At 43.9% G+C, this 23,323-nt stretch overlaps 1 pseudogene; it reads right to left on the reverse strand.

Moving 5' to 3' along the window:
• Nucleotides 1-156: 156 nt before the first annotated feature.
• On the reverse strand, nt 157-11,355 carry LOC112267726 (annotated as a pseudogene).
• Between the last annotated feature and the right edge of the window lie 11,968 nt (nt 11,356-23,323).

Genomic DNA, 23,323 nt, shown 5'->3' on the forward strand with positions numbered 1-23,323 from the left:
CTGTGCTATCTGTTAAAGTGAAACCAACCTCCCAAATATTGTCCCGCTGCCCTTCACCATTCACCAACTACTGTAAATGCTTTAAAGCATATTTATAACGAACTGTAAAGGCAATATGTGCAATTGTTATTGTTTCTAAAATCTATAACATCTATAAAATCTATATTTCCTACATAATAAAGAAAATATATAGAATAGAATGCAGCTTGTGCACCTTTCAATTTCGTTTAATTTAATATTTTCCACACCTGTAGTATTGTTCATATTGCAACAACGCAGGGTTTATAAACGCGGATCATTCGACTCTGCCGCTTGAGCATGATTTTGCGGCACAGTCGATAGCGCGCTGGCCTTCGGGCTAGAAGGTCGAGGGTTCGAGGCCTGCTCCCTGCCTGTTTCATTACAATATTGTATATCAAAGTATCTAATAAAATACTACAAATGCTGAAAGTGTACATATTGAGTAATTGATGAATACATGTGTACAATAATTGGTGAAATTGTATAATAGCCTACTAAATGTACTTTAAAATATGGCAATGTTTCTAATGGTCTCTGAGAGATATTTTCTTCATGTTACTGTACAAGTGTACAAAAAAGGATTGTGTTGCCGAGAAGAAGTCAATCCCTTGTGATCTGAGTCAAACAAGTTGCCCTGCTCTGTCCAATGCCTTCCCCTCTTCTTTTTCTTTCTCTTCCTCTCCGCCATGACCATGGCCTCCAACATTGTTATCACCACTGTGATGGTGATAATCAGCACAATAACCATCTCGGCGATACACAGCTCCGTATCCACATCCATCAACCTGTAGTTCGCTAGTTCTGTCGGAGCATTACAGCTAAGATTGTAGTAATCATCCAAGAACAGCCTTTGAACACTTCTAAGCTTATGGAACACTTTCTGTAGGTCACGACTGCAGTTCCAGGGGTTTACTTCCAACAGGATATGGGTACTATACTACTATACATGTGGATGCTTAGGAAGGTCTTGAAGTAGATGGTGCTCATCTGGTTGTGGGCCAGGTTGAGCAGGGCCAGGGAGATCATGGCGGTGAAGACACCCTCTTGGGTCTTGTTGATCTGGTTCCCTTGCAGGTTGAGGACCTCCAGGGACTTCAGCATGCAGAACACCCCATTGTTTAGGGAGACGAGATGGTTGTCCTCCAGGTGGAGCTGCCGCAAGGTGGACAAGGAGCCAAAGGACCTCACCTGGATGGAATAGAACAGAACACAATAGAATAGAATAAAACCAAATAAAACACAATAGAACAGAATAAAATAAAACACAATATAATATAGTAAAATAGAACAGAATAGAATTGCATAAGTCCTGTGTCACCTTATTTGATGTTGTTCAACAAAAGTAAAAACAACCTCACCTGGATGTTATGGATGGCGTTGCCAGTAAGGTTGAGCCTTTGTAGGCCATCCAGGTGCATGAAGCTCTTGCTGTGCAGGGTGTGCAGGTGGTTGTGGCTCAGCTGCAGCTCTCTCAAGAGCGTTCAGGCCCAGGGAGAAGCTCTCGCTCAGGGACGAGATCCTGTTTAATCAATCAATACATCAATCAATCAATCTATCCATAAATCAAATTGAATTGATAAAGCCCTTTTGACATGAACAGTTGCCACAAAGTGGTTTACAATAACCCGGACCAAGACCTCAAAGAGCAAAACAGAAACAAGAGCACGGTGGCCAGGAAGAAACTCTCCACTACCTGTTACAACCCAGGTCCAACTGCTGAAGGAACTCTAGCTGGGTGAAGGCCCCGTCAGCCACAGCGATGATGTTGTTGTCCTTTATAAGCAGAACTCTTCAGTTTGCGTTCCATTTGGAAGGAACTCTTCGGGAATAAAGGTTAGGAGATTCATAGATACGTCCGGGTGTTGCGTGTAAGGAGGGATGTGGTTGGGTAAAGAGGGCGTTAAGTGCAAAGCGGAGAGTTTCAGTTCCTCATGACAGTCGCAGCCTTTTTCGCACGGGGTGCCGTGAGACTTGGAGTGAACCTTCATCACCAGTAGGAGACAAAAGAAGTACTGCATTTTGGCCCCTTATTACACCTGTAAAAATGAGACAGAGAAAATACAACAACTTTAAGTACACCAGCAACAACAGTCTATTTGCATGTTGTTGTGTCGTAATTTTGGAACTGGATTCTAGATAGCGTAATGGAGTTGAGCAATATAGCCCTAAAACGTTCATGAATTAAGCTACCATTATACAAGTATCCCTGACACAACGATCTACAACAAAGCATCCATTTTGACCAAATATGGCAATTTGGCCATAATAAAATAAAGAGAAAACATGAATGCCTTACCTTCACATCTATGATGAGGAGGGGGCTGGAGAGGGATTTTAAAGAGATTGCTTGTAAACTGGGGCAACATCTGAGAATAAGGCGACACTTCCCTCTTTGAAGCATGAGCGTGTGGGTTACGTGATTTAAGGACAGCAGGTGTCTACAGGGGTGGAGGGGAGTAAGATGATCTTCCATTTATGTAGCCTAGTTGATGAATCAGATATTTATCTGCTGAACCTGTTGAACTGCAGCGAGAAAGATTATAGTAATTCCAACCAAATCCCTAACTTAGTTTCATTATCTATCCTTCAATCAATCCATCCACCTACATTAATCTGACATCTCAGCTTACCCACATAAGCCTTTTCCCGATCACCATGTGAAAGGCAGAAATTGCTACCTGATGGTGGATGCTTGTGTAGCTCAGTTGGCAAGCGCAATAGCGCTAGCATCCACAATGCTGTGGGTTCAATTCTTGGGTGTATCTAATACAGGTTAAACTTTTTCAGCCTGGGACCCAAATGAGAAATTCTGTGGTTTCCTGGGACCCAAGCTTACAAAAACATGCAACTCTATGTAAATATAGGTACATTTCATTGCCCTTATGCACAATAACAAATGCAACATAGACAAAGAACAATTAAATGAAATACCCCATATACACAGCTACTCATGTTAATGTTCCCCATTAAAATACTCTTACATGTGTCTAGGTTGGACCCTGTTGCTGTTAAAATACAATAAATCACTGGAATAAACTGATCGACCACATCACACAGATGTAGACCATAAAACACACACGCACAGTCCTAATGATAGGTGTGTGACTGGTTGACGTTTTCAACAAGCAGGTCTATTCTGGGCTCAGTTTTTGACAGTTGAGAACCCTGACTCGCACAGGTATGTGGTGCCAAACAGGATCAGAACATCTACTGCTTTCTCAGTCAGTTTCTCAGCCTCAAAAAACATATTGCGTCTATCAGTGTATTCCAGTTCAGAATAAAAACGATTGCTTGTATTTGAACAGCAACAGTTTTCCCCCTCATCTTCATATGTACTGTTACTAGGGTTGCACTCAGTCACGTTAGCTAGATAGCTTGCTTTGGCTAATGTTAGCTATTAGCTGTGTAAAAGGCCAGGGGGTTGTTTGAAGAGAAACTCACATCGACTACTACGAGAGTAGTACTCCCTTATTTCTGCTTATCATCACATGTTATACAATTACAACAATACCTTGCTAGCTGACTTGCTTTTCCACTGTTAAAGCACTGCTTCCTGAAGTATTCTGCCCTGTTCTATGATAACTCCCTGTGTTTACCGTCAAGCTGTGGATGTTTGGTCAGGACCTGTCGTTTTAATTTGTTCGTTTTGAGAGACTCATTACTAAGCACTTCCCTGCACAAAACACATTGTGGGCGCTCCTCGTTATTTCTCAAAGTTTGTATGAAACCGAGAGAGAGAAACTCATCGCTGTATTTGCGTTTAATGACAATAGAACTTGTGGCTAGCTTGAGTCCATTCAATGACAGCGGTGAGTGATGGCGAGTGGGAATTACAAGCCAGTGGCTGACAGCGCGTCATCTGCTGCTGAACAACAGCACTGCAGCGTGTGTGTCGCGAAGTGATGTTCAAGAAAACTGTCGAAAAAAGACATGTTAATTAAACCGCGAAGCACACTGGACATCTTCCTCTCACGCAGCTGCCAAACTGAGCAGAAACACCGCTGCAAAGTAGAGAGCGTACCGGACAGAGAGTGCAGTTGCACTTGGCCAAAATCAATTCCAGTAATTAATGAAATAATTGTAAATGTACTCTGACACCTCGCGACCCACCATTAACAGGGCTGCGACCCATTACTCATACTTTAAGAAAGGCTGATCTAATACCCACACAGCTTACAAAAAAAGGTATGCATTCACTGAAATGTACGTTGCTTTAGTTCAGGGTCCCCTGTACTACACAGCTTATTCAAATAACCAACTCATCAAGCTTTGATTATTTGAATCAGTTGAGTAGTTCTAGGGGAAAAACCAAAACGTGCACCCAGAGGGGGCCCCAGGACCAAGTTTGGTAAACCCTGCTTTAGATAAGGTGTCTGCTATGAAAGAGAAGTTAAGACAGAGTTGTTTAGTGGTTTGAATTTCCTTCTGGCCCCTGGTTTACTTTCCAGCAAGGCCTGACCTGGACAATTCTATCTCTGTGACTGGAAACAAAGTATTGATATTTCAATATAACAGATATTATGCAACAATTTCTGAGTTACAGTTCATCTAAGGATATCAGTCAATTGAAATAAAATCATTAGGCCCTAATCTATAAATTTCACTTGACTGGGAACAAAGATATGCATCTGATGGTTACAAATACCTTTTTAAAAAAGGTAGGGGTTTAGATCAGAAAACGAGTCTGTTTCAAGTGTGACCACCGTTTGCCTCATGCAGTGCGACACATCTCCTTCACATAGAGTTGATCAGGCTGTTGATTGTGGCCTGTCGGAATGTTGTTGCATTCTTCTTCAATGGCTGTGCAAAGTTTCTGGATAGTGGTGGGAACTGGAAGACGCTGTCATACACGTCAATCCAGAGCATCCCAAACATGCGCAGTTGGTGACATGTCTGGTGAGTATGCAGTCTATGGAAGAACTGTGACATTTTCCGCTTCCAGGAATTGTGTACAGATCCTTGCGACATGGGCCGTGCATTATCATGCTGAAACGTAAGGTGAGGGAGGCGAATGAATGGCACGACAATGGGCCTCAGGATCTCATCATGGCATTAAAATTGCCATAGAGAAAATGCAATTGTGTTCGTTTTCCATAGTTTATGCATGCCTATACCATACGCCACCGCCACCATGGGGCACTCTGTTCACAATGTTGACATCAGCAAACCGCTCGCCTAAACTACACACTGCCCGATACTGTTGAAATCGGGATTCATCCATCGAGGTAGAGCATTTGCCCATTGAAGTCGGTTACGACACCGAACTACAGTCAGGTCAATACTCTGGCAAGGACGTTGAGCACACAGATTAGCTTCCCTTTAGACGGTTTCTGACAGTTTGTGCAGAAATGATTTGGTTGTGCAAACCCACAGTTTCATCAGCTGTCCGCGTGGCTGGTCTCAGACCATCCTGCAGATGAAGAAGCCAGATGTGGAGGTCCTGGGCTGGTGTGGTGACACGTGGTCTGCAGTTGTGAGGCCGGTCCGACTTACTGCAAAATTCTCTAAAACAATGTGGGAAGCGGCATATGATAGAGAATTTAACATTAAATTCTTTGGCAACAGGATTTGGATTTGATCTAGCAACCTTTTGGTTACTGGCCCAACTCTCTAACCACTAGGCTACCTGCTGCCCCATTTGAAAGGAATACGCTTTTTGTGCATATGGAACATTTCTGGGATCTTTTATTTCAGCTCATGAAACATTTTTGTTCACTATAGTTATAGAAGACTGACTGGACAGATTCTAGATCATATTTAGTTACATGCCTAAAGAAAAGTAAGCGTGTGCAATTGATAAACATTATTGTAACAGTCCTTAAAATATATACTTTTTTACTAATGTACTACCCTAATCGTGTTTGGATATCTTTACTTTTCCAATATTATTTTACTATCAATCTTACTGAAACAACATCACATTACTTTAATTTCCCCTATGGCTTTTCCGTTTGTAGATGGACTTAATTTTCGCCATCAAGATGTTTTGAATGACTTCAATAGAGAGAGCCAAAAGTCAAACACATACTGTCATGTTTGTGGAGGAAAACAACAGGCAGTGTAAAGGTAGCAACACACACCTTTTCCTGCTTGTCCATTGAAACAGTATTTGATATCCAGTGACATCCATTGTTTTTATCTGTTGTCCACATATGTAAGAACAGAGAGGGGGCTGGTACTGGAAGGAGTGCATCGGTAAGCCTCCCCCTTACAAGTCCTATAAACAAAGGATGGTCTCTGGTCAGAGCCACAAGACTACAGCTATAAAAGACAACCTCACAGTGGCTTAAGTCCATGTAAATATCTCTATAAGTAGCCAGTAGCATCAGAAGATTTGTGAATTACTGTAAGAATACCAGTGATGAATTTCGAATCCCTGCCCTGGATTGCACAGACACAGTGATGGTGACGTCCCCATGCTCCACATTGCTCTTGATCTGTCCCTGTCTCCCAGAGTCCCATCTGTCACTGTGGTGTGATAGAATCAGGGGTTGTCATGGAGACACCTGTCACCTGCTCCAGCCTAGCTGTGGGACACATGATTGATTAAAGACATGACAGCTGGAGCAGTTGGATTGAGAGGACGTCCCATGGAAGCACACTGGTGCTGGGATGACCTCTCTGAACATACTATATCACGGTTCTGTAGTAGGATACACCTCTACACACCGTGCTGCCAGAGCTGTAGGGACAATGGACGTTATCAGTGGCAGCAGAAATAATGAGTGAATGAAATCAATATTAGACCCAGTTACCAACATTAGACCCAGTTATTTCCAATTCTACCCATTCCACAGCCATCTAAGGATTAAAGACAATGGTGGATGAATGTGTGTAAAAAAAATATACATTACATCTACATGGATGCCTGAATCAAATCTTTATTAGAACCATCATGCAGCCCAAACAAACAGGGCCTAAATGGGTTGTGGTGGTTGTGACGTAATGACTCCTCCTGTGCTTCCGTTTTTGACCAGCAGAGGGTATCATTCACTCGTTTACAATCAATACACACCATTCTATTTTACCTTCTACCTTTGAATTTGGTACTGCATGTAGCGACTGCTAATGCATTTTTTTGCTGTCATGTTGATCATGTCAATTGAAGAGTGTCATGTGGTATTCAGATAGTTTCCTATCCTCATTGTATCCCAGCGCAATGGCACCCTATTCCCTATATAGAGCATTAATTCTGACCAGAGCCCTATGGTCCCCAAACAAAAGTAGTGCTCTATAAAGGGAATAGGGTGCCATTTTGGACTCAAACAATGTTTGGGTTACCAGTTTGGGTCACATTTTATCAGCACATTGAACCACATTAGAATGACTGTCTGAGGACCTCTAGTCCTGTCAATGACCCTCACATACCGAGGCTCAGGAGAAGACCCAGATGCAGACAGTTTTGAAGTAACACAATTTTATTACAGGAACAGGGGGGCAGGCAAACGACAGGTCAAGGGCAGGCAGAGGTCAGTAGTCCAGAGCAAAGTCTGTAAGGTACAGAACAGCAGGCAGGCTCAGGGTCAGGGTCAGGGCAGGCAGAGGTCAGTGATCCAATGTGGTGTGACAAGCTACAGAACAGTAGGCAGGCTCAGGGTCGGGGCAGGCAAAAACCGGGAAAGCTATTAAACAGGAACTAGAGAAAGACAGGAGCATGGAAAAAAACGCTAGTAGGCTTAACGAAACAAAACTAACTGGCAACAGACAAACAGAGAACACAGGTATAATACACTGGGGATAATGGTGTGACACACAGATCCATCAGACCTGTTTCCACCAGCATGCATTAGCCTGAAAATGAGACCAGAGAGAGAGAGAGAGAAAGAGAGAGAGAGAGAGAGAGAGAGTGAGAGAGAGAGAAGGATGCAGAGATAGAAAGAGAGAGAGAGTGAGAGAGAGATAGTGGGACTCATTACACATTTGCCTTATAATGTTTGACAAGAATGATACAGAGCTTTATGACCGAAAGGAGGACCACAGAGGTATAAACAAAAAACAATAGGTTAAAGGTCACAATGCATTTTTAAAACAACTAACTGAACCTACCAATGACCCTGTGCACTTTCACTCAACAGACAGAAGCTTATGGTCAATTTGAGCAGTTTAATTTTAAATATGTGTGGGGTCATCAGAGTTTATGGGAATGTGTGCGAGAAAGAGCTGTGAAAACAGCCACTTTGCACAGCAAGCCAAGCTGTCTAAGCTGTCCAGGCTGTCCAACAAACTTGGTAACATTTGCAGCAGTGTAACGTAACTTAATTCAATGTTATTATTCTTAGCTGTAGGAACAGATTGGGAGCAGCAGGATGGCCAGACTGAACGTTCACACTAACCGACAGATCAAATGTAGCACCTCACACAGACAGACAGCGAAGAAGATGGTGTGTGTGTGTGTGTGTGTGTGTGTGTGTGTGCGCGCGTGCGTGTGCATGTGCGTGTGTGTGGAAGGAAGGAAGGAGGGAATTAACGTAGCCAGTTCAGATTGTATGCGACTCATGTCGGTCAATATCCAGCCACAACAAGAGGAGTGGGCCAGGGATCCACAGATGTGGCACTGGGACTGGGACTGCCATGACTCGTCCCTATGAAGAGTTAGTAGAAAACATGTCCCTCAAATACAGTACAGCCTTCCGTTAGAAGAAACGGTGATATAGGCTACAGGCTATGGAAGATTCAGATACAGCTAGAAATGCCAAGCAGCCTTATTTGTGGCAGTGTACTGCCTCTCCCGTGCCTCAAATCCTACAAAAGAAATTTGACAGAGAAAGCTCAAGGAATATCAGCTAAGGCGGCATAGATAGGACATGTCCGTTTGTATGGATATGAACGGTTAGGTTAGTTGTGGTGGTAAATAACGCCCCGTGGCACCGGGCGGCTAGCCAGCCAAGCGGTAAAGAGACACTAAGGCAGGCAGCAAGCCACGCATGACTGGAGACCTGCTTCAGCTGCGCAGCGTACGTGTTGTTGTGGCCCAACAAATTATATCCGCTGTTTGAGTGACACACCGAACACGCAGGCCCAACCGACCCACAAACACATGCTCAGTCACGCTCGCATAACGCACAACATACATACAGAGAGCTACAGAGATACACACACACACACAATCCTCTATTCTATTTTCCAGTCATTTATTGTTGAATGTGGGTCAGAAAGACCCACAGGAGTTTGTTTTCGACTCCTCCTTATTCTATTATGTGAATACTACAACATGTTACATAGAGACATGTTGAATAATATGGACCGCAGTTTTCTTGCCCTGTGCGGCTCAGTCGGTAGAGCATGGTGCTTGCAAAACACCAAAGTTGTGGGTTTGATTCCTGCTGTGGCCACCCAACACAAAAGATGCGCGCATGCATGACAGTGGGTTGCTATGGCGTATATTATTATTACACAGTATACGATTGTGTGGAGACCTCTTGTGTGGTATTTGGCAAAGTTATGCAACAGATCCCACTGGTTCATGCATTCAGCTTCTGAGTAATGCTTTTTTTGGAGAGGATTTCCTCAAACCTGTGAAACTAATGTAGCGTTAGGTCAACTCAGGAGTAAATTGTTTGTGCAAACATGATTTAATATGGGACTATGGTATTAGGTGGATTATGGTCACACAATGTGACTATTTCACGTGGTTTTGGCAGGACGTCCTAGCACTTGCCTTGATTGTGCAAGGTACGCACGCACACACACACACACACACGCACGCACGCACGCACGCACGCACACACACACACACACACACACACAAACAGGGTTTTAACGTTACCTTACATAAGTCTTAATCTTTAAGTTTTTATCTACGCTGTCCTTGGAGGGAATTACACAAAATAAATCAGAAGTAGATAAGATCAGAATAACAACCATATCAGAACAACAGAGGACCAAGGAACATTTGCTCCCTCTCAGAAAGCCTTTGATAAAACCAAGAGAGATTCACTTCCCCTTGGCTAACCCAGATGGTCAGTGAACCTGACAATTCAGAGCAAGATGACACACAGAAATGGGCCGAGATGGAAGAGAAGGAACTGAGGTGGGAAAACTACCAGGAGGACATTTTTGGAGAAAGGTCACTGTGGTGATGGGGTAATTCATACATAAATATTTGGATGTGTCGTTCTGCTGACGAACAGGCTGCATCCGTGCGTCAGAGGCTGATTGGAGAGACTGGCTCAGTGTTCCTTCTGGGTTGAGAGGCAGAGAGAAGACAGAGCGGGAGAGATGAGTAGGGGAGAAGGTAGAGGGGACAGAGAGGGAGAGATGAATAGGGGAGAAGGTAGAGGGGACAGAGAGGGAGAGATGAATAGGGGAGAAAGTAGAGCGGACAGAGAGGGAGAGAGGAGTAGGGGAGAAGGTAGAGGGGACAGAGAGGGAGATATGAATAGGGGAGAAGGTAGAGCGGACAGAGAGGGAGAGAGGAGTAGGGGAGAAGGTAGAGCGGACAGAGAGAGGGAGAGAGGAGTAGGGGAGAAGGTAGAGGGGACAGAGAGGGAGAGAGGAGTAGGGGAGAAGGTAGAGGGGACAGAGAGGGAGAGAGGAGTAGGGGAGAAGGTAGAGCGGACAGAGAGGGAGAGAGGAGTAGGGGAGAAGGTAGAGGGGACAGAGAGGGAGAGAGGAGTAGGGGAGAAGGTAGAGGGGACAGAGAGGTAGAGAGGAATAGGGGAGAAGGTAGAGGGGACAGAGAGGGAAAGTTGAGGGAGGGAGAGATGGGAGGACAGTTAGAAAGAGGGAGAGAAGGGAGAGAGGTGGAGAGAAGGGACTGACTGTCATCAAGGCTAAAACCTGCTTCATGTCCATTCTTTCATTTTTCTCTTATTACTTTTTTTTTTTGTTGTCCTTTATTAGATTAGAACGTTTAATAGTCACATGTACAGGGTTGCAGATATAGTTACAGGGTACAGTGGAATTCTTGAGGGGGATGTCTATATGGGGAGCAGCCGGGGTTAGCTGACTAGTGGTTGCTATTCAGTAGCTTGATGGTCCGGGGGTAGAAGCTATTGGCCAGTCTTACACGATGCTCCTGTAATGAGTGATGGAAATGGGGAGAACAGGCCATGGCTGGGGTGGCTGGGGTCCCTGATGATCTTTCTGGCCTTCCTGCGATACCTGGTGTTGTAGGTGTCCTGGAGGGCAGGCTGTGTGCACCCAAGCGCCTTGCGGTCCGACAGAGGTGGAGTTGCTGTACCAGGCTATGATGCAGCCCGACAGTTTTCTCTTCATGGTGGTCCTGTAGAACACTGCGAGGGCCCTCGGGGACAGGACACATTTCTTCAGCATCCTGAAGTTAAAGAGTCGCTGTCGTGCCTTCACCACGGGGTGTAGGTGTGCTTTGACCATTTCAGCTCCTCTGAGACGTGTACGCCGAGGAACTTGACGTTTTTGACCGTCTCTATGGTGGCCCCGTTGATGAGGATGGGGACATGCTGAAAGGAATTTGATAATATCTGCACATTACAGGAACACCTGTAATTACAAAAGTACAATGATTCATGTTTTGCTTTCGCTTGAGATGAAGAATCAGCGGCAGACACTTTGTAAGTGCATGAAGAGGTCAACTGTACAAAAGTCATATGCCTGTTTGTCGAAACTATACTTTCAGTTCCTGTTGATACTATGCTCCATTCTTACTTCTGCTAGCACATGATAGTAACAGGAGGAAGAAGGATTGGGAAACTAACTGCAAATAACAGTAAGCTGAACTCCGCCTAGCAGAGACATCTTTGTATTAGCAACTATTAATTATGAGCTTATATGGTATTACAGTTATAGGACATCACCCTGGGTGGGGTGAACCTCAGTTGGGGATAAAAAGGGAAAACACCATTGTGAGAACTGAGTGTCTTGCTTGTTAATTGCTGTAAGTGTACACTCCGGGTTGCAATTCTTATTAAACAAACTATCCTCTGACTAAATACGTTTTCCTGTGGTCTCTTGAGTGCACATAGGGCAGACATCTCTAACAATGCCCAGCCTGGTTCAACCTAAAGTCCACAATCAGCTCTTTTGTTTTGCTGACATTGAGGGAGAGGTTGTTTACCTGGCACCACGCCATCAAAGTGCCCTCAGTTCCTCCCTGTAGGCGGCCTCGTCGCTGTTGGTGATCAGACCTACTACTGTCGCGCAATCAGCGAACTTGATGATGGAGTTGGAACTGTGTGAGGCCACGCAGTCGTGGGTACACGGGGGAGTACAGGAGAGGACTGAGGACGCACACTTGCGGCCCAATTCGCCAGGAAGTCCAGGACCTAGTTGCATATGGAGGAGTTCAAACCCAGGGCTGTGAGCTTGGTGGTCAGCGTAGAGCACAGAACCAACCAAACCATCCTTTTGGTTGGTAGCTAGGTAAGTTAGGTCATTGTCATGGGGCTGGAGCTGGGGTTACAGAGAAAGGAGGTTGCCAGGCGGGCTATTAAAGTGACGGTACACATTACACAGCTGAGTGAACTGAGGTGAGACAGAGAACATCTCCAGACAGAACCACGGTCGATAAAGAAAACACCTCCGGGGGAGAGAAGGTAGAAGGGTGTGTGTGCAGTGTGTGTGTGCATGTGTGTGTGTGCATGTCTGTGTATGTATGTTTGTGTGTGTGTTTGTATAGTGTCTGTAACAATTTTCTGGAATTTTCAGTAAATGGTGTGTGTATGTGCATACGTTAAGTGTGTGTGTGTGTGTGTGTGTGTGTGTGTATGCACAAATGTTTTTGTGTGTGGTGTGTGTGCAGGATATGGGAGGAAGACTGGACAGCCAGGTATAGATATAGGATCTTAATTTGATCACCCGGTTGCAGGGGAACCTTGATGCAATGCAGAAAATGTCAAACTTGTAGTGTATTTGAGGTTTGAAAAGGCTTTTGAAGTTTGTAATTTCAGACTTGATTTCTCCTCACAAAAAGTATGCCGCGTTTCAGATCACATGATGCAAAATGCATCATCAGGGGATGATTTCTGTATTTTGAAAGTTACATTTCTTGAAATCTTGATTGCTGACAAGCAACACATTTTGGGACTACAGTATGTCAACAATGGACGAATGAAACAAATACCAAAATAAAGTTTTTGGGTGGAATTGTCCTTTAAGATCCTATATCTGTAGGCAGCGGATATTTTTTAAACCTACAATTGGCTCCCAGTGCCAGTCTTATGAGGCACTCTGCTGTCACTTCCCATCTCATCAAGGCAACAGGTCTCTCTCTGCTCTCCTCCTCCTCCTCTACCTCCTCCTCTCCTCTTTACCTCCTCTCTGTCCTCTGTCTGTTGAAGGTGTCTTTGGTAAATAGCAAGGGCAAGGCATAGACAGTATTGATGTCTGTATGCACAGCCTCGTTTGAATGAGTACTTACAGTCACTAGCACTGAATGTATAGTGTAGACATGTACCTGTATGCTGTAGCTGAGGAACGCTCAACTCAGTTCTCTTATATCGAGGCGGAGTTGAGTTTTGATACCAGGTCGCGGGATTTGCTGGCAACAACATTGGGTCACCATCAGTCGATTCTTGTAAAAATGTCAATTCTGAAAACGCCTACCTGTACCAGCTGCTGTGGGGAGGATGGCTCACAATCATGGTCAGAATGGAGTAAATGGAATGATGGCATAAAACACGTGAAAACCATGTGTTTGATACCATTCCACTCATCCCGCACCGGCCATTATTACAAGCCAGTCCTCCCCAATTAAAGTGCCACCAACCTCCTGTGACTGTACAACTGCGGTCCTCCTACGGGGTGCTGAAATTCATACTTTTAATAAAAAACTTTTACTTGGAAACAACCACTAACGTTTTCCTCATTTGTGTTGCTCAACTAAGCGTGAATGTTCATGTGCCAATTGAATCTGACTACGTAGTGCGAGGAACACAAATGAAGAAAAAGTCTGTGTTTGTATTTGATAAACGTTTTTATTAAAAGGATGAATTTCAGCACCCCATGGAAGGACCGCAGTTGTACAGTTGTACAGGACAAACATAGCTACAGGTAAATTGACATTTTTACAAGAATCGATGGATGGTGACTCAATGTTGTTGCTAGCAAATCTCACCACCAGTTATCAAAACCCAACTCCATTTTGTGTAGTGAACATGACCTTGAAGATCTCTGAGCTCTCCTCTTGGCATATAGCAGATGGAACACACATACGCACACACACGCACGCACGCACGCACGCACGCACGCAAACACACACACACACACACACATACACACACACACACACACACACACACACACACACACACACACACACACACACACACACACACACACACACACACACACACACACACACACACACACACACACACACACACACACACGGTTGGGGGCCTTACATCAGAGGACACAGTGCTTCTCCTGTGCACTGTCTTCAGCTCCAGGACAAAACTAGTGAGCCTCAGCTCACTGAATTGTTAACATCGAGAAGCCCCATCAAAATATTATGAGTGGGGGGTATTCTCTTCCTCTTTTCTCCCTTTGTTTACGTTTAGTTTTGGCGGTCTACCAATCAGAAAGCATTACAGAGAAACATGTCTGGGTCAGTTCCATTACGAGGCAAAACAACAGAGCAGGGCTGGGATTAACAAACTCTCCATATCATCAACTCATCTTCCACTCATCTCATCTTTCAGGGCATCAAATCTTGCACATCTTGCTCTTTGACAGCAAATAGTCTCAGAGAAATGAATATTTACAGGTTTCAAATTTCAAGTGTTAATGTCACATGCACACGTACAGTGAAAGTCCTTTCTTGCAAAACTCAAAACCCAACCATGCAATAATCAATAACAATGTATTGATAGGAAAAAAAAACACACAAGAAATAAGATGAATAAATATATAATACACAATAAAGTAAGAAAGTGAACATACTATATACAATAAATATTTAAAAAGTCAGTTCCAGTGACACATTTACATGCAGGAACAGTGGAGTGGTGGAGGTATGTGTAGGGATAAGGCGACTGCTCAACAGGATATAAGATAACCAGAGTAGCAGCAGCTTGCATGTGAGTGGGTGTACGGGTGTTTCGAGTCAGTATAAATGTGTGTGCACATTACGTGTGAATGAGCAGATGATGGAGTGAATGTTTGAATGTTTGTGTTTGTGTTGGAGTGACAGTGTCTGTGAGTGTGTAGGCCCTTGTGAGTGTGCATAGAGACTGAAATAAAAGGTCAATCAAGATACAAGGTAAACTCGGTCCTTGTAGCTATTTTGTTAGCTATTTATCAGTCGTATTGCTTGGGGATAGGAGCTGTTTAAGAGCCTGTTGGTGTCAGACATTATGTACTGGTACCTCTTGCAGTGCGGTAGCAGAGAAAATAAATAGTCTATGGCTTGGGTGGTTGGGGTCTTTTGACATATGATCATAGACCGTGAAGAGATGCAGGAGCAAATACAATGTGTATAGAGAGGCTGATGGCTGTTTCAGGATATCCTGTCTGTACAAAGGGTCTCACCAGATTGAATCTGGATAAATGATAAAGAAAAAAAAGATTTCAATTCGCTAAATTTACAAATGATTGCATCCTGAGTGGAAGTACACAGAGTTGATTGCTTATGTCAAAATCTCTGTACAGAGAAGATCTCAGACCAGCATGTGGTGGTAATTTCAAATGATCAGTCAATTCAAATTTTAAAATCATAAACATTTTTTTTAAAAACAATTACATAAATGCCTTCAGTTAATGAGAAATCATTTAAAACATATGCTCCTTTCTCCTTTTTTTATTGGAATTTTAGTTTACTTCTTGAATTGATTGCTTTCTATTTGAGTTGACCCCCAACCCTGGTTCGTTCCACACAATGAATATTTCATGTTTCCTCCAGTACCCGACTGCCTCCCTCCACATCCACTGGGGCTCACCAACTGAGCAGCTGATCAAAACCTGTTGTGGCATATTGACACAAAAGACAAGCTAATGGTTGCCCGCTGCTTTGAGTCACCCATAACACACTGCCAGAGAAGGTTATAAGTTAAACCGTGCTGCAAAATATGCTCACTGAGGCATTATACAAAGGCAGAAGGAATGTCTCCTATTGTCCAATGGACAAACAGTGTACTGTTCACAACATGCACAGTACTTGTGATGGTGGGCAATTGGACATAGGTTCAGGCTAGTTTTCCTGTTGGCTCCCATAGGTAACATTAATCAATGTTATTTCGTATTGCTTTATGTGAGAGTATGAGGTCAGGTCCCATGGTTTGAGTCCCAAATGGGGTACTATAAAGGGAAAAGGCTTTCATTTGTGATGCAACCATTGTGTGTCAAGCCAAGGACATTAAATACAGCATCTACTCAAGCAAGGTTTCCCTGATGCTGGGTCAGGTTGATCTGTGGGATCCCTGTTTTGCCCATTTGGAACCCTCCTTCTCGCTAAGCCAACCGCTCTCAGAGTGCTGCCGCTGGTCTCTCGCTGAACTGCAGGGAACAGAGCTGTGACAGAGAGCACATATGACAGACTGTCACTCCACCTGGGCCACAGAGGTGAGGTGCTAAGAGTTAACCCCAGCAGCAGAAGATCTCTTAGAGTCTACACCTTTCCTACCAAGAAGTCCTCTCTCTATATCCTGCTGGTTACCCATCTATAGTACATTGGGATTCCAGGTCTATCAGAGAAAGTACTCACTGACCTTTGCAGAGAAAAAAAAACTGCCAATTTGATTTGATCTGTGTCTATTTAAAGCACTGGGCTGGCTGCTGGCTGGCTGGAGAGCGGGCCAGGGTTATTATTGGCACAGCCTCCGTTTGCTGAAGGTGCCCCCTGGATGTGCTAACTCATTGAGTGGACGGTGGCTGGGCCGCCCCCCCCCCCCGCTGGGAGGAATAACATTGCATTAGCTGATGACACATCCAGATACTGCAGAGCCCCTGGGCTGGTTGGATGGCTTCCTGCTTCCCGATGATGATAATGTCTTGTATGGCTTCATTAAGATGCCACAGGAAGTGAAGTTGTTGAGTGATGTCACTCTGTATCCCGAGGCATCACATCGTATTAGGCTGTTCCCATCGGATGAGGAGGATGAAGAGTGACATTTACATTTTAGACATTTAGTAGACGCACTTATCCAGAGCGATTTACAGTTAGTGCATTCATCTTAAGATAGCTAGATGGGACAACCGCATATCACAGTCATAGTAAGTAAATGTTTTCCTCAATAAAGTAGTTATCAGCAAAGTCAGAGCTAGTAAGTGGGAAAAGAGTCAAGTGTGAGTGTTAGTTCACGAAAGGCTTAAAAAAACAAACACTTAAACAAAAAGAAAGGTGACAATTTATTTTGCTAATACAGTGAGCTCCAAAAGTATTGGGACGGTGACACATTGTTTGTTGTTTTGTCTCTGTACTCCAGCACTTTGGATTTGAAATGACACAATGACGACGAGGTTAAAGTTCAGACTTCTCGTCCATATCGGGTGAAACGTTTAGAAATTACAGCACTTTTTGTACATAGTCCCTCCCATTTTAGGGGACCAAAGGCATTGGGACAAATTCACTTGTGTATTAAGGTAGCAAAAAGTTAACCATTTGGTCCCACGTTCATAGCCCACAACCCACAATGAGTACATCCAGTTTGTGGCTCTGCAAGTTTGTGAATGGTAAATAGTGTATTGTGTAATTTTGGAGTCACTTTTATGAATAGAATATGTTTCTAAATACTTCCACATTAAAAAGGTGCATGCCACCATGACTACAGATAGACCTGTATGAATTGTGAATAAGGATGACCTACCCTGTTATTTTAAGGTTGAAAGGTTAGCATGTCTTGGGGGTATGATATTTGTGTCACTGTCCCAATACTTTTGGAGATCACTGTATATGCTGACTGCTAGCCATTAGTTCATTGTCTGTACTGCAACATGGACATTACGTGGCCCAAGTAACCAGTGGAGGCTGCTGAGGGGAGGACGGTCAAAACAATGTCTGGAACAGAGCAAATGGAAACCATGTGTTTGATGTATTTGATACCATTCCACTGATTCCACTCCAGCCATTTCCACAAGCCCGTCCTCCCCAATTAAGGTGTCACCAACCTCCTGTGCAAGTAACATTTGGCACAATATGCTTGAGTTTATTTCAGCTCTATTCTACACATCATTAAAGCTGCCATTAAAACTGTGTGGTCTTTCTTAATGTACATTTCTAATTATGTTCAGGACATTCTGTGGAACCACTACCTGTTCTCTCTACATACGACATTTAAATGCCGTCCCTACAGTTTAGCAGAGTATTGAGTGCTGCTGAAGTCTACACACAGGGGAGCTAGTACAAGGTCAGGAGAATGGGCGTCCAACTGGCTTGGTGGATGCTAGTTGACTGATGACCAATTCAGACTCCCTTAGCAACCACCCCCCACCCCACCCCACCCCCTGTGGGCCCACTAGACACTAAGTGCAAGCTTTCAGTTGGCCACCGGATAATTTCTGACCTCTCCCACACAGCCAGGAAATGGACCATCCAAGAGGCATATATTTAGAACAAATAAATACATGGCTCTGGACCGTCCTAGTTCGTGCCTGTCTGGAATTCTTCAGTCACCAAGACGGTGTTTCTGATGAAAATATTACTGTACCTTTTTTAAAGTTAACTTTAAAGACATTTCTCCATAACTAAATTGGTCCGTTTTTTCCCATTCATTTTCATTCGCAATTGCAAAATGGACAAATATACATTTCAAGGCTCTATTCCATCTGTATCGCTGAAGCATTACAGATTGCTCTATAGAAATATAAAGGTAATTTCCGATTGAGCCGACATGTAGCATTTACCGTGAACGCGGGGTGTCTGTTTACTGCATTAGCAGCAGTCTAGAAGGCAGGCTAGCTCCACTGTGCTCCACACCTCTCGGGGGGTCTCAGGATCTAGGTTAAGGTCTGTATACTCCGAGGGAGGGGTGCATCATGCCCTGGAGGGGATGTCCATAAGAGCTTTCCTCCCTCTCTTCCCACACTGGCCGTGCCTCTTCTTTAAACCTCCATGACAGCTCCCTCTTCCACATGTGGAGGTGTGGCAGACCCGTGTCTGCTTTATGCTTTGGCTTGTTGAGCTAAAGGGATTTGATCTCTTCGTGGTTGATGTTAAGAGCAAACAACATTCTGTACAACCTTCGGGAGCCAAGAGTCTCGGCGCACAAGTCTTCTGTTTTTCCGTTCTTTGTGTGAGTGAAAGCGCATTCCATTAGAGACAACATAACATGGAACGCTGGCTTGTTTCTGCTGTTAAAAGTAATGTTGTTTCTAAGCACTGTGTCAGCGTAGATAACTTACTGTTGTGGCTTCGGGTTATTGGTGCTCTACACTACAGTTGAAAAGTACACAGAGAGAGAGAGAGAGAGAGAGAGAGAGAGAGAAATCCCATTCGCCTCTGCCTCCACCACACCTCCCCGCTACAGAATTGAGTCACAGTCAAACGCCAAAAGTGCTCCAACTTCTTCATTGTTTCAACTCTACGACTTTTCAGTAGAGTTAAAAAGAGTCAAAATGATCTTAATATATATATATATATATATACAGTGCCTTGCGAAAATATTTGGCCCCCTTGAACTTTGCGACCTTTTGCCACATTTCAGGCTTCAAACAAAGATATAAAACTGTATTTTTTTGTGAAGAATCAACAACAAGTGGGACACAATCATGAAGTGGAACGACATTTATTGGATATTTCAAACTTTTTTAACAAATCAAAAACTGAAAAATTGGGCGTGCAAAATTATTCAGCCCCCTTAAGTTAATACTTTGTAGCGCCACCTTTTGCTGCAATTACAGCTGTAAGTCGCTTGGGGTATGTCTCTATCAGTGTTGCACATCGAGAGACTGACATTTTTTCCCATTCCTCCTTGCAAAACAGCTCGAGCTCAGTGAGGTTGGATGGAGAGCATTTGTGAACAGCAGTTTTCAGTTCTTTCCACAGATTCTCGATTGGATTCAGGTCTGGACTTTGACTTTGGCCATTCTAACACCTGGATATGTTTATTTTTGAACCATTCCATTGTAGATTTTGCTTTATGTTTTGGATCATTGTCTTGTTGGAAGACAAATCTCCATCCCAGTCTCAGGTCTTTTGCAGACTCCATCAGGTTTTCTTCCAGAATGGTCCTGTATTTGGCTCCATCCATCTTCCCATCAATTTTAACCATCTACCCCGTCCCTGCTGAAGAAAAGCAGGCCCAAACCATGATGCTGCCACCACCATGTTTGACAGTGGGGATGGTGTGTTCAGGGTGATGAGCTGTGTTGCTTTTACGCCAAACATAATGTTTTGCATTGTTGCCAAAAAGTTCAATTTTGGTTTCATCTGACCAGAGCACCTTCTTCCACATGTTTGGTGTGTCTCCCAGGTGGCTTGTGGCAGACTTTAAACAACACTTTTTATGGATTTCTTTAAGAAATGGCTTTCTTCTTGCCACTCTTCCATAAAGGCCAGATTTGTGCAATATAGGACTGATTGTTGTCCTATGGACAGATTCTCCCACCTCAGCTGTAGATCTCTGCAGTTCATCCAGAGTGATCATGGGCCTCTTGGCTGCATCTCTGATCAGTCTTCTCCTTGTATGAGCTGAAAGTTTAGAGGCACGGCCAGGTCTTGGTAGATTTGCAGTGGTCTGATACTCCTTCCATTTCAATATTATCGCTTGCACAGTGCTCCTTGGGATGTTTAAAGCTTGGGAAATCTTTTTGTATCCAAATCCGGCTTTAAACTTCTTCACAACAGTATCTCGGACCTGCCTGGTGTGTTCCTTGTTCTTCATGATGCTCTCTGCGCTTTTAACGGACCTCTGAGAATATCACAGTGCAGGTGCATTTATACGGAGACTTGATTACACACAGGTGGATTGTATTTATCATCATTAGTCATTTAGGTCAACATTGGATCATTCAGAGATCCTCACTGAACTTCTGGAGAGAGTTTGCTGCACTGAAAGTAAAGGGGCTGAATAATTTTGCACGCCCAATTTTTCAGTTTTTGATTTGTTAAAAAAGTTTGAAATATCCAATAAATGTCATTCCACTTCATGATTGTGTCCCACTTGTTGTTGATTCTTCACAAAAAATACAGTTTTATATCTTTATGTTTGAAGCCTGAAATGTGGCAAAAGGTCGCAAAGTTCAAGGGGGCCGAATACTTTCGCAAGGCACTGTATATATATATATATATATATATATATATATATATATATATATATAACCCCAACAAAAATCAATATTGCTATGAGTAGGAGAGAGAAAGGGGAGTGTGTGCAACAAGCTGGAAGTAATGTGCATTGACAGCCCATGGGGCGGTGGGGGGAACGGGCGTGTGTGTGTGTTGGGGGATGGGGGGCTGAACGACGGGGCACTAGTGGGGAGGGAGGGATGGATGAAGGGGGAGGGGTTCGATGGAGAGATCTGTCTCCAGCAGCAACACTCTTCCTGGGCAACACAGTGTGTCAAGTGCACAGAAGACAAATAAAAAGAGAAGAGAGAAGAAACAACACAGAAACCGATCTATAATGCACTCAGAGTCCCTGGAGTGGACAAAGGAGAGAGGATACTCCAGGACACAATGCAAGACTCAATGATAAAGTACTTGAAACCAGGATCGAACTCTATCCTCACTAAAGCAAACACACCATCTTTCTGTTGCTTTTGGAAATAATAACTGCAGCATATCTAAGGCCCTCTCAGTCCTACTCTGCAGTTATCCTTGATTGTCTGTAGTCAAGTATTGGCGTATTGTATTCTATTCAAGTAGGGCGGCAGGTAGCCTAGTGGTTAAGAGCGTTGGGGCCATCTGTCGATGTGCCCTTGAGCAAGGCACTTGACCCTAATTTCTCCTGTAAATCTCTCTGGATTTGAGCATCTGCTAAATTACTCAAATGTTATGTAAAATGTAAGCATTGCTGTCACCAGGTCACTCAACAACCAGGTCACCACTCTCTTTCTCAAGATTGCTGCTCGCAAAGCATAGGTACAGAACCTATATTTGCCATTAGGGAAATGGCCTGCCCTGAATGGTATGGAGCAACCGTTTCATATTTTATATGCTTTCAATGCACTAGGCTGCTGTGGTGACATAAAACCTGGAAAGCTTCCTAATTGAGGAGTGGGTTGTCGTGACCTAATGGGGGAGTGCTCAGTGGTTCAGTTCCAGGGCTGATGGTGAATCTATAATGCATATAGTGTTGTGTGCTACGGCTATGTCCAAATGGCTTCCTATGTAGTGCACTACACTTGACCAGGGACCATTGGGCTCTGGTCAAAAGTGGTTCACTTTGTAGGGATTAGTGTGCCATTTGGACCGCCTCTGTTGTCAACTGCTCACACAGGGGCTAGGTATGGTGTAGAGAGGGATCATCATACATATGAGCTCCATCCGCACCTTGAAAACATTCCCCCCTGGAATGGAGTGTGACAGGCAGGAAAACACTGGGGAAGACCTAGGGGCTAGCCCTGCTTCCTCCTGTTGATCATGTTACAAGCATGCATGGCTGACTGAGGAAACCAAAGGAGAAGAAGAACTCTCAGAAAGGATTTCATGTGGGTCATTAAAGATGAAAACGTGCTAGTGAGGGAGGCAGACCGGAGGGATTGGTTGGCTTGGGTGACCCTGCGCAACTGTCATTGGGCATTGCGTCTCTCTTTGGTTTCTGAACACTCTCCCATCCTTCTAAAGTAGATAAACATGTACAGGATATATGCTGCCAGGGACTGGAATAAAACCCTGTTATACTTACATCAATTTCTAAAGGCGAATGTAACGGAGAAGCTTTGTAAAGCAGGAACTACTTCCAAGATAATACTGCACGTAAAAGTCCCCCAGTGAAAGATTGACATGTTCCTGAATTAATGCTCCCAAGATGGTTCGACTAAGATTTTTTGTGAACATTCAAAAATAGCATTTCTTTGCGTTTCTATTCAATAAAATTTGTCAGGCTGTCACACTTCATTAGACAGAGATTGTATGAAACTTGGCAGGCATTAGAGTGACGAGGCAGGGGGCTGTTTCTGTCTGGACTCTGGACTGTCTAGCTACGCCACAGAGGGTCTCTCTCCTGTCTCCACCAACCAACACCTCGTCTATTATGGTCCATTGTGTTCAGTAGGGCAAAGCGTACCAAAAAGGTTTGCCACAGAAACCCAGGTCTAACTCACTCAGTTTCAAAATATGTTCTCCTATTTCGTTGCTTCTGAACACAGCCCATGATACACATACAGGAGACATATAGGAGAGAGACAGAAAGGAGATAGGAAGTGATGGAGAAAATGGCGTGCTAGTTTCATGGAGGGAAGTCAGTCAGACATGCAGAAAGAAAATGGATGCCTGTCACTGTCTGTC

The sequence above is a fragment of the Oncorhynchus tshawytscha genome, linkage group LG14, assembly GCF_018296145.1.
Source record: "Oncorhynchus tshawytscha isolate Ot180627B linkage group LG14, Otsh_v2.0, whole genome shotgun sequence".
NCBI classification, from domain to species: domain Eukaryota; kingdom Metazoa; phylum Chordata; class Actinopteri; order Salmoniformes; family Salmonidae; genus Oncorhynchus; species Oncorhynchus tshawytscha.